Genomic DNA, 11,330 nt, shown 5'->3' on the forward strand with positions numbered 1-11,330 from the left:
CACACAAAAGTGATGATCATCAATGACTGCCAACTTCAGCACAGAGGACAATAGATATTATGTTCTTCATACTGGAAGGACGTAGCATTATCTATGTAGCAATCTTGTTTTTTTAAAGAAAGAAAATACAGCAGAATAACACACATGCAAACTTAATTTGATCAAGTGCCTACCTGGGACTCTCAGTTTAAAGAACTAGGAGGCTAAGTACATGTTCAAGGACACCAAAATGTTTTTTTAACATAATTCAGATTATGGGAAATGTCACAAAATTTAACCTGCCTTTTTTCCCTCAAGAACAATAACTGCAAGGGGAGAAAAGGGGGTTGTGGGGGAAAATCTATTGATTAAAAAGGACTTAAGGGATATAACCAAAAATCACCAAATATAGGCCATATTTGTGATTCAAAGAAACATAAAAAAAATTCCAGATAAGTTAAATGTGAAAAGTAACTGGATATTTGATACTAGTAACTTCTTTAGATTTGTAGAAATGATAATTGTATTGCATCTATGTTTTACCAAAGCTTCTTTGTCTTTTGGAATTGCATGTAGAAATACTGATGAGATGAGATGAAAAAGCATAGTGTCTCAGATGATCCTCATCTGAGTATTCATCTTATCTGAGTGTCTGAGGATCCCCTCTTCCACTGGCAGAGATGTGGGGAAGGTGAGGGTATATTGGAACCAGACTGGCCATGTACTAAAGATGATTACTGCTGGCTTTCAGGTATACTGGGTTTGTTATACTATTCTCTACTATTGTGTGTGTTTTAGAATTTCTGTAATAAAGATTTCATTATAAATATCATGCAATTACATTAGAAATCCTGGGTGAAATGGACAATATTTTTAAAAAGATAAGGGACCAAATCAGTCCATAGAGAAATAGAAAATGAGTTATTTAACTCATTTTCCTGGGCAAGCTCTCTATACCTCTCAAACCAGATGAGCACCCCATTTCCACACTGAAAACACTTGAGCCAAGTTCACTCTTACAGTAGCAAATATCCTAAGTAAATTAATACCATTTTCAGCATAGTAGTGAATTGAGTGAACAAGCAGGCTTGGCTGAGAAGTGAAAATATGATTTAAAGTAGAAAATACTTTGAATTATGATTCTCCATGCTGAAAAATTAAAGGGAAACATTATATCATGCCAATGGACATGATAAAAGCCCTTGAAAAAAATTCACCATGAGTACAAGATAAAAACTTTTAACAAATTTCCTAATAGCTACACCACACACACTTAAATGTGAAATGCAAGGTGCATTTCTCACTGATGACACGTATAAAACACAGATGTATGCTTTTAGCTGTACCATTTAAAAGTACACTAGAACAGAGGCAGAACTATGCATATCAAAATAAATGACTATCAAAAAGGAAGATAATGGTGCATGACAATATGATCATCTTTATAGAGAATTCAGAGAAATAGGTACATGGGATATCTGAATTAGTAAGAGACTTCAGAAAAATTGTGTATGCTACATCACTATAGCAAGATCAAGAGCCTGCTACACACACAAAAGTAATAACTGTTTTGAAGATTTCATAGAACATATCCCATTCACAACAGAAGAGGTCTAAGATCTTTATGGAGGTTACTATACAAATTTACTGATAGATTGAGGTGGAAAAAAAGCCCCGAATAAAAGGAGCACTAAACCCTATTCATTGATGGGGAAAAAAATGTTATAGAGACGTCTATTCTGCTTAGGGGTGGTGGAAAGTGAGGAGGGCGGGGGGTGGGGGTGAATGGGTGATGGGCACTGATGGGGGCACTTGACAGGATGAGCACTGGGTGTTATTCTGTATGCTGGCAAATTGAACACCAATAAAAAATAAATTTATTATAAAAAAAGAAAATAAAGTGAAAAAAATTTCTTTATTTCTTTATTTTTTTTAATAAAAAATTAAATTCCACCCCCCCTAGTTCATTTCCCAGAGTTAGGAGTCTTTATGTTCTGTCTCCCTTTCTGATATTTCCCACACATTTCTTCTCCCTTCCCTTATATTCCCTTTCACTATTATTTATATTCCCCAAATGAATGAGAACATAAACTGTCCTTCTCCGATTGACTTACTTCACTCAGCATAATACCCTCCAGTTCCATCCACATTGAAGCAAATGGTGGGTATTTGTCGTTTCTAATGGCTGAGGAATATTCCATTGTATACATAAACCACATCTTCTTTATCCATTCATCTTTGATGGACACCGAGGCTCCTTCCACAGGTTGGCTCTTGTGGACATTGCTGCTATAAACATTGGGGTGCAGGTGTCCCCATGTTTCACTGCATCTGTATCTTTGGGGTACATCCCCAGCAGTGCAATTGCTGGGTCTTAGGGAAGTTTTATTTTTAACTCTTTGAGGAACCTCCACACAGTTTTCCAGAGTGGCTGTACCAGTTCACATTCCACCAACAGGGCACGAGGGTTCCCCTTTCTCCATATTCTCTCCAACATTTGTTGTTTCCTGTCTTGTTAATTTCCCCCATTCTCACTGGGGTGAGGTGATATCTCATTGTGGTGTTTATTTGTATTTCCCTGAATGCAAGGGATGTGGAGCGTTTTCTCATGTGTTTTTTGGCCAAGTCTATATCTTCATTGGTTAAAGTTTTGTTCATGTTTTTTGTCTATTTCATGATTGGATTGTTGGCTTCTTTGCTGTTGAGCTTAATAAGTTCTTTATAGATCATGGATACTAGCCCTTTATCTGATAGGTCATTTGCAAATATCTTCTCGCATTCTGTAGGTTGTCTTTAAATTTTGGGGACTGTTTCTTTAGCTGTGCTGAAGCTTTTTATCTTGATTAGGTCTCAATAATTCATTTTTGCTTTTGTTTCCCTTGCCTTCATAGATGTTTCTTGCAATAAGTTTCTGTAGCCAATACAAAAAGGGAGTTGCCTGTGTTCTCCTGTAGGATTTTGATGGTTCCAGTTTTCCATTTCCCCCTGTTCCAGTTTTGGTAGTTTGTGGTTTTCCAGAAATGCATCCATTTCTTCTCGATTGCCTAATTTTTTGGCATATAGAGCTCATAATATGTTTTTAATTCATTTGTATTTCTTTGGTATTGGTTGTGGTCTCTACTTTTTCATTCGTGGTTTTACGGATTTGAGTCTTTTCTCTTTTGTTTTTTATAAGGCTGGCTAATGGTTTATCTAATTAATTATTTCAAAGAACCAACTGCTGGTTTTCTTGATCTGTTCCACAGTTCCTCTGGTCTCTGTTTCACTGAGTTCTGCTCGAATCTTTATTAACTCTCTTTTCTGAGTGAAGATTTCATTTGCTGTTCCTTCAACTCCGTTAGCTGCCAGGATAGCTTGTGTATTTGAGTTTTTTCCAGTTTTTTCAGGGATGCTTGTTTTGTGCTGTACTTCCCTCTCGGGATTGCTTTTGCTGTATTCCAAAGATTTTGAATGGTAGTATCTTCATTCTCATTAGTTTCCATGAAACTTTTTAATTGTTCTCTAATTTCCTGGTTGACCCTTTCTTCTTTTAGCCAGATGGTCTTTAACTTCCACGTGTTGAAATCCTTCCAAACTTCTAGTGATTCAGTTCTAGTTTCAAAGCATTATGGTCTGAAAATATGCAGGGGATGATCCCAATCTTTTGGTATCGGTTCAGACCTGATTTGTGACCCTGCATGTGGTCTATTGTGGAGAAAGTTCCATGTGCACTTGTGAAGAATGTGTATTCAGTTGCATTTGGATGTAAAGTTCTCTAAATATCTGTGAAGTTCATCTGGTCCAGTGTATCATTTAAAGCTCTTGTTTCCTTGGAGATATTGTGCTGGGAAGACCTGGAATTTTCAGAAAGCACTGGGTTGAAGTCTCCAAGGATAAATGTTTTATTATCTAATTATGTTTTAACTTTGATAATTAATTGATTGATATACTTGGCAGCTCCCACATTAGGGGCATAAATATTTGGGATTGTTAGGTCCTCTTGTTGGATAGACCCTTTAAGTATGAAATAGTGTCCCTCTTCATCTTTTACTACAGTCTTTGAGATAAACTTTATCCCATATGAGGATGGCTACCCCTGCTTTCTTCTGAGCACCATTTGAATGGTAAATGGTTCTCCAAACTTTCATTTTAAGGTTATAGGTGTCCTTAGGTCTAAAATGTGTCTCCTGTAGATAGCAAAGAGATGGATATTGCTTTTTTAACCAGTCTGAAATCTTCCACCTTTGATGGCAATCATTAAGCCCATTCACTTTCAGAGTCATTATGAAATAAATGAATTTAGTGTCGTCATAATACGTATTCAGTCCTAGGGTTTGTGGACTGTTTCCTTGAGAATTCTCTTTCTTTTAAATAGTCCCCCTTAATATTTCTTGCAGAACTCATTTGGTGGTCACATATTCTTTCAGTTTCTGCCTATCTTGGAAGCTACTTATCTCTCCTTCTATTCCGAATGTGAGCCTTGCTGGATAAAGTATTCTTGGCTGCAGGTTCTTCTCATTTAGGACCCTGAATATATCCTGCCAGCCCTTTCTGGCCTGCCAGGTCTCTGTGGAGAGGTCTGCTGTTAACTTCATACTTCTCCTTATATATTTTAGGAATATCTTGTCTCTTGCTGCTTTAAGGACTTTTGCTTTATCTTTGGAATTTGCAAGTTTCACTATTAAATATGGAGGTCTTGAACAGTTTTTATTGATTTTTAGGGGGGATCTCTCTATCTCCTGGATTTGAAGGCCTGTTTCCCTCCCCAAGTTAGGGAAGTTCTCAGCTATGATTTGTTCAAATACACTTTCTGGTCCTCTGTCCCTCTCAGTGCCCTCTGGAACCCCAATTAAACATAGATTTTTCCTTCTGAGACTGTCTTTTATTTCCCTTAACCTTTCCTCATGGTCTTTTAATTATTTTTCTCTTTTTTACTCAGCTTCCATCCATGCCATCACCTTGTCTTCTTTGTCACTTGCTCGTTCTTCTACCTCATTTTAACCCTCGTCGTTAGGACCTCCACTTTCGATTACATCCCATTTCACTGATTTTTAATTTTCAGCCTGATTAGATCTAAATTATGCAGACATGAAGTCTCTTTAATCCCTCATGCTTTTTCCAGAGCCACCAGGAGCTTTATCATTGTGCTTCTGAATGGGCTTTCTGACATCAAATTTTAATCCAAATACTATAACTGTGGGGGAGGGTACTGTTTCTGATTCTTTTGTGGTGAGTTCTTCTTTCTAGTCATTTTGCTCAGTGCAGAGTGGCTTAAAATGAGTTGCGTTGGAAAAAGGAAGAAAAAAAGGAGAGAAAAAAATAAAAAACAAAGAAACAAAGCAAGCAAGCAAACAAACAAACAAACAAAAACAAGGCAGGGTATCCTGTGGTTCTCTATACTGTACATCCCTCGACTTGCCGTGGAGCTTTCCAGTGCTGCTGGGTCAAGAACTTGCTGTTCCTTTGTTTCTCCTGCTGGTCTTCTGAGGAGGAGCCTGCTGTGCTGATTCTCAGGTGTGTGTACCTGGAGGAGCTGCCGTGCCCCCTGCCAGAAGCATGGCTCAGTTGGAGCTGTTGACCTGATGAGGACTCTGTCCACTGACCGACCCGACACTTACAGTCACAGGTGACACCAGGAGGAACAAACACACTGGCTGTGGCCAGCTCTCCAGCCCTGGTGTCAGTTTCCGCAGTAACAGCCACAGCTCCCAGTCTGCATTGGTCTGGATGCTCCCGGGATTGGAGGCACTGACCAGCACAGCTCGGGGGCACCAGCAGGTAGGACCATCCCCACTATCTTGGCCCCTCCAGGTCTCCGCCTGTCCTGGGGGGAGTCAGGATCCTGGGCTGTGTCCCCCGTTGCCCTGGGCTCCGGGGCCTGCGCTGCTGCAATCCCACTCCCAGTGCCGCACAGCCCCCTCTGTGAGGAGCCACCTCCTGAGCTGCTCCCGATGCCCCGACAAGTGCACACTCCTGCCCTTTAACCTGCTCAGCCTGTGGGGTGTGGGGCGGTCTCCTCCTGGGGCGCACTTCCTCAGTTAGTGACCCCGGGAACCTGGTGGCTCCACTGCACCTCCTGGGATCCTCCACGTGTTCCCTGCAAGCGCCTTTCCATCAGGGAATATTGTTAAAGTTTCTGCTTCTCTGGAACTGGGCTTTCATGTCCCAGGGTCTTTCACCGCCTCCCTTTGCCCAGCTCCTCGGGAGGCCGGTCCCCCAATGGATTCTTTTTATTTATTCATTTTTTTTCCATTTTCTTACCCTGTTAGAATTGCAAACTCGTCTCTCTGTTGTGTTCCCGCTGTTCTCTCCTGAATTTCAGGCCTATGTCATAGGTTTTCAGTATGATTTGAAAGTTATCTATGTAAAATGGTGGGGACAGGTGACTTGGGGACACTACTCTTCCACCATCTTGCCCCGTCCTTCTAGACAACACCAATTTGTAATTACAAATGTGTTTACTTCTGAGAGAGAATAGTTTATTTAATCAGACTCAGATATAAAGGACACAGCCAGGTACATGGCTGAGAGCAGGGACTCTGGACCCAGGCAACAGGGGTTTGAATCCTAACTGCCACTTCCCAGCTTTGGGATCTTGAGGAAGCTGCTGTCCTCACTGTGCCTCGGGTCCCTTATCTATAAACCATGGAAAACAGCTTTACTTACCTAATGGAGCCGATATGAGGACAAAGACAAGTAATCCATGTAGAGCACATACAACAGACCTGGCACGTAGCAAATGCCAAGTGAGTACTTGTGAATGTTGCAAATCCTGGCCTCACTCCACACTCATGTATGGTCTCAGGATAAAGTCAGTCAAGTAACAGAGGGTTCGTAAAGTGGGGGTAATACTTGTACATCATAGAGCTCTGGTGAACCTGAAGCCCTTAGCCTCCTGCAGCACATGGTATTGTAGTTACTGTCATCCTTGGGGCTTGCACTGACATCCTCCCTTTGATCCCTCAACGCTCCAGAGGGCACTATTACATCTATCAAATATCGCCCTTTGCCACCATCCAGTGGCCAGTTGTAATAAAATCCCTTCATGTCTGGAGCGGCTTCTGTCATCATCACACGGCACTGTTCATCAGTGTAGGGGTCACAGCCATTTTCTCACTGGAGCCCTAAAGCAGCCTGGGCATTTTGATTGTCCATGACCCTACCGACTTACTGCAGGATACGTATATTGCTGTCATCATGATAAAAATAGCAACCTCTTACTAGAACTTTTCAATCTATACAACAGGTCATGGAAATGATCTCATTTGCTAAAGCGAGCAACAAGGAACAATAGGCTTAGATTCTGGCTTTTGATTGAACCCAAACCCAACACCTAGGGGGCTGTAGGTCTGGAATTTCTGTCAGAAAACATGGATGGCCCCTTTACCTCTGACTTAAGCTTCCAGTAGCTAAATCTCAGATTCTAACTTGAATTTCCTCCTGCCATTCGCTTCTGTCACCATTCCAGAATGCAGTGGTCACAAGGAATAATTTGAAACCGGATGTTGACCACTCAGTAGGCTCTTCTCATTTAGATAAATAAGTAGATCAGGCTGTGCTCTGGCACTCCAGGCAAAGATGGCGGAGTGCAGTTACAGCTTTTTGCTGACTACATTCAGCCCATCTGGTAAACTTGTCCAGATTGAATATGCATTGGCTGCTGTAGCTGGAGGAGCCCCTTCAGTTGGAATTAAAGCCGCAAATGGTGTGGTATTCGCAACTGAGAAGAAACAGAAATCCATTCTGTATGATGAGCGAAGTGTCCACAAAGTGGAACCAATTACCAAGCACATAGGCCTGGTGTATAGTGGCATGGGCCCAGATTACAGAGTGCTCGTGCACAGAGCTCAAAAACTTGCTCAGCAATACTATCTCGTTTACCAAGAACCCATTCTCACAGCTCAGCTGGTACTCTCTAGTAGCTTCGGTGACGCAAGAATACACTCAGTCAGGTGGTGTTTGTCCATTTGGAGTTTCCCTACTAATTTGTGGTTGGAATGAGGGGCGACCGTATTTATTTCAGTCAGATCCATCTGGAGTTTACCTTGCCTGGAAAGCCACAGCAATGGGAAAGAACTATGTGAATGGGAAGACTTTTCTTGAGAAAAGATATAATGAAGACCTGGAACTTGAAGATGCCATTCATACAGCCATATTAACCCTAAAGGAAAGCTTTGAAGGACAAATGACAGAAGACAACATAGAGGTTGCAATCTGCAATGAAGCTGGATTCAGAAGGCTCACTCCGACTGAAGTTAAGGATTACTTGGCTGCCATAGCATAATAAGCAAGTGACTGAGAAATCTGGAATTTCAGATAATCCCTCTATTAAACATGTTTAAAGTATGTTTTGTTTTGCAGACTTTTTGCATACTTATTTCTATACGGTTTAATGGACTGATGTTTTTAAAACGATACTTATAAATCATAATAAACTGTTAAATCCAACATCTAGCTTTTTAGGAGTTAGTAAAATCAAACACACCCTGTGGTTACTTGAGAAACCTTCAGGCCAGGTAGTGATCCGGCAGAGCCGTGATCGAGTCCCACGTCGGGCTCCCTGCATGGTGCCTGCTTCTCCCTCTCCCTCTCCCTCTCCCTCTCCCTCTCCCTCTCCCTATGGCTCTCTCTCTCTCTCTCTGTCTGTGTGTGTGTGTGTATTTGTCTCTCATGAATAGATGGATGCAATCTTAAAGAGAAAACAAAGGCAAGAAGCCAGAAGGACTCAGGATTCCAAAGCACTTGGTGGATGAACAGAACCAGCAAACCAGCCCTGAGCTACCTGTGGCTTCCACTTGAGAGAGAAATGACCTCTCCTGGTTTGTGAGCCGCTGTGTGCGGCCCCAACTAATCACGGCTACACTCCATCATAATGGACGCAGAAAACAACTATCCCAGGCCCCTAAGGGCTCCCAAGGGCCTGCGGGCTAACAGACTTTCTGTTTCCAGCCCAGACAGAGGAACACTGACCACATTTCTAAAGCCTCACAGTGACTTGAGGGAGTGAAAGGAATGGAGTCAACAGTGAGGTTGGGTCAAATGGGGTGCAAAGGGGGTCCAGTCCCAGAGAGACCAGGGTGTCCAGTCACCTTGCCAGAGACCGTGTTATACCCGCCAGACCACGGGAGTGCTAAGCCTCTGACCTCCGCTCTTCTCCCCTGCCCTTTCTTTCTCTCCTGCCACACTGACAACACTCTAAAGTCTAAAAGAACGTCACATTCCCCACACGTTCTTGTCTTCTATCCCAACACCTTGGCCACACCCCAAACACATCGAACACTTCTGTGGGCTTTCCCTCCCCCACCCCTCGCACCAAGCGATTCTCTGCAACACCAGCTGGGTGTCCCGATTCCGTTATTGGTTCGCTTCCCACACTCTCTACCCGGAGACAGCACCACACCCCATGGATCAGGGGCTCAGGCCCACAAGACCGCCACCCAACATCGATGCCAGTCCCAGGTAGCAGGTCCTTAGGTTCCGCACGGCTCTGCCTGAGAGGGCTACAAATTAGAGGTTCCCTCGGCCCTCCCACCATGGAGCTGACCATTTGCTAGAACACCTCAAGGAACTCAGAGGAACATGTTTACTCTTCTAGTAGAGGGCAGGAGCGGCCAGGTGAAGACAACACTGAGGGGAGGTCTGGGAGGATCCTGAGCACAGGCCCACCTGTGCCCGAGGACTTGGGTGGCACCACTCTCCCGGAATGTAGAGGAAGCCTGGAAGCCCCCAAACCCCATTAATATTGGGATTTCATGGAGGCTTCCTCGTGCTGTCATGACTGATTATTGATTGCTTGTCCAGGGCCTCTCATGCTCTGGAGAATGGGGGGATGGGGCTGAACATTCCAACCGTTTAATCATGGTTAGTCTCCCTGGCCAGCAATCCCCATCCAGGTTCACCCGGAGCCCCCCTCGGGGCCCCTGGTTAAGACAAAAGGTGCCCCTCGTGCTCCTATAGCTTGAGAGCTGACAAGGGCTTAGGAGCCCTGTGTCAAAGCACAGGTCAAGGACTACATGGTAGGGCAAAAGAGACTCCTAGCACCCCCGTGGACAAGGGCTTGAGGAGCCTGTGTCAGGAAGCGGGGGCAGACACCTGTGCAATGGAGAAAAAGACAGAGATGGAGAGAGTCAGACATAATATAGACACAGAGATCTAGAAATCTAGAAATCCATATATTCTAATTTCTCAAGGAGCCCGGAGCATCTGGAGCATCTTGTGGTGCCTCCAAGTAGGGACCTGGTTACAAAGAAACCAAAAAACAAAAAACAAAACAAAACTCCAATCCAACCACATTGTTCTTCAAAAGAAAACTGAGACACCTTCCAAAGAGCGACGCTGGGAGCAGCTGACCGACCAAATAAAGTCATTTAGGAATGTAACCTACAACTCAAAGAAACATCCTGAGTCCCTAGCGAGAGAAGTACGTGATGGATGGGAAAGGAACAAATGCATGGGAGAAGACAAATTTGCCCTGCGGGAACAGTCCAGAGAACCAGGGTAGATACCTGCCCTCAAAGAGGGGGAGCATCGTCCCTCACCCCAGAGGTGAGCTATGCAGTGACCTCCTGCCACACAGGACAATGTGGAACAGGCACGTCCAAGAGTCACTTTGCATTGGGGACACCTGACCGCCTCTGCCTCCCCCACAAGGTCAAGGTCTTCATGGACAGAGGCAAACCCTCCTCCTAATCTGTCCTCACCCTCCCAATGGCGTGCTACGAATGCACTTTTACTCTGTGCTCTTTCTCTCGGGAAGCTGCAGCCTCCCTCTAAGCCTGGAGAAATCTCTCCAAATCCAGGTGACAGACATCCTACTGCGCCTGCGACCAGACTTCTCAGAAATGGCAAGCTCATCAACACCAGCATCCAAGAGACTCCCGCAGCCAAGGGGAGGGCTAGGGAGACGCCGCGACCACCCGCTGGGGTGGGGCACCCTGGATGGGATGCTGGAATGGAAACAGGCGCAGCAAGCAGAAAACGGAGGCAATCTGAGGACCTGGTGACCTTGAGCTCATACTATCCCAAGGAAGAGAGCTCTCTAGTCTTACCTCCTGACCCAAGATCTGCGATGCTAGTACCAGGGGAACAGGGGCGGCAGGGTCCGGAGACTCTGTGCAAGGCGAGCACACTTTCTGTGCAAACGAGACTCTCCGACATCAAGTCCAGGGAAATGTACAGAACTCAATGGGTGATGAACACGTTTTAAAAAGCAAAAGCCGAAGCCAACACACACACGGACAGGGCAGCAGGACTCGTAAGGATCTGCAGGGTGACTCCAGCCTTCTGTCCCCCAGGCGGCTCATTGCTGGACCCTGCTGCCACTCTGGCCTCCTCTGCATCGTGCACAACTCAGGACACATTCCTTCCACACA

At 44.3% G+C, this 11,330-nt stretch overlaps 1 pseudogene; it reads left to right on the forward strand.

Annotated features, from left to right (window-relative positions):
• Positions 1–7,515: 7,515 nt before the first annotated feature.
• Positions 7,516–8,335, forward strand: LOC140596276 (proteasome subunit alpha type-2 pseudogene; annotated as a pseudogene).
• Positions 8,336–11,330: the final 2,995 nt, after the last annotated feature.

Source organism: Vulpes vulpes, chromosome X (assembly GCF_048418805.1).
Source record: "Vulpes vulpes isolate BD-2025 chromosome X, VulVul3, whole genome shotgun sequence".
Classification (NCBI taxonomy): Eukaryota; Metazoa; Chordata; class Mammalia; order Carnivora; family Canidae; genus Vulpes; species Vulpes vulpes.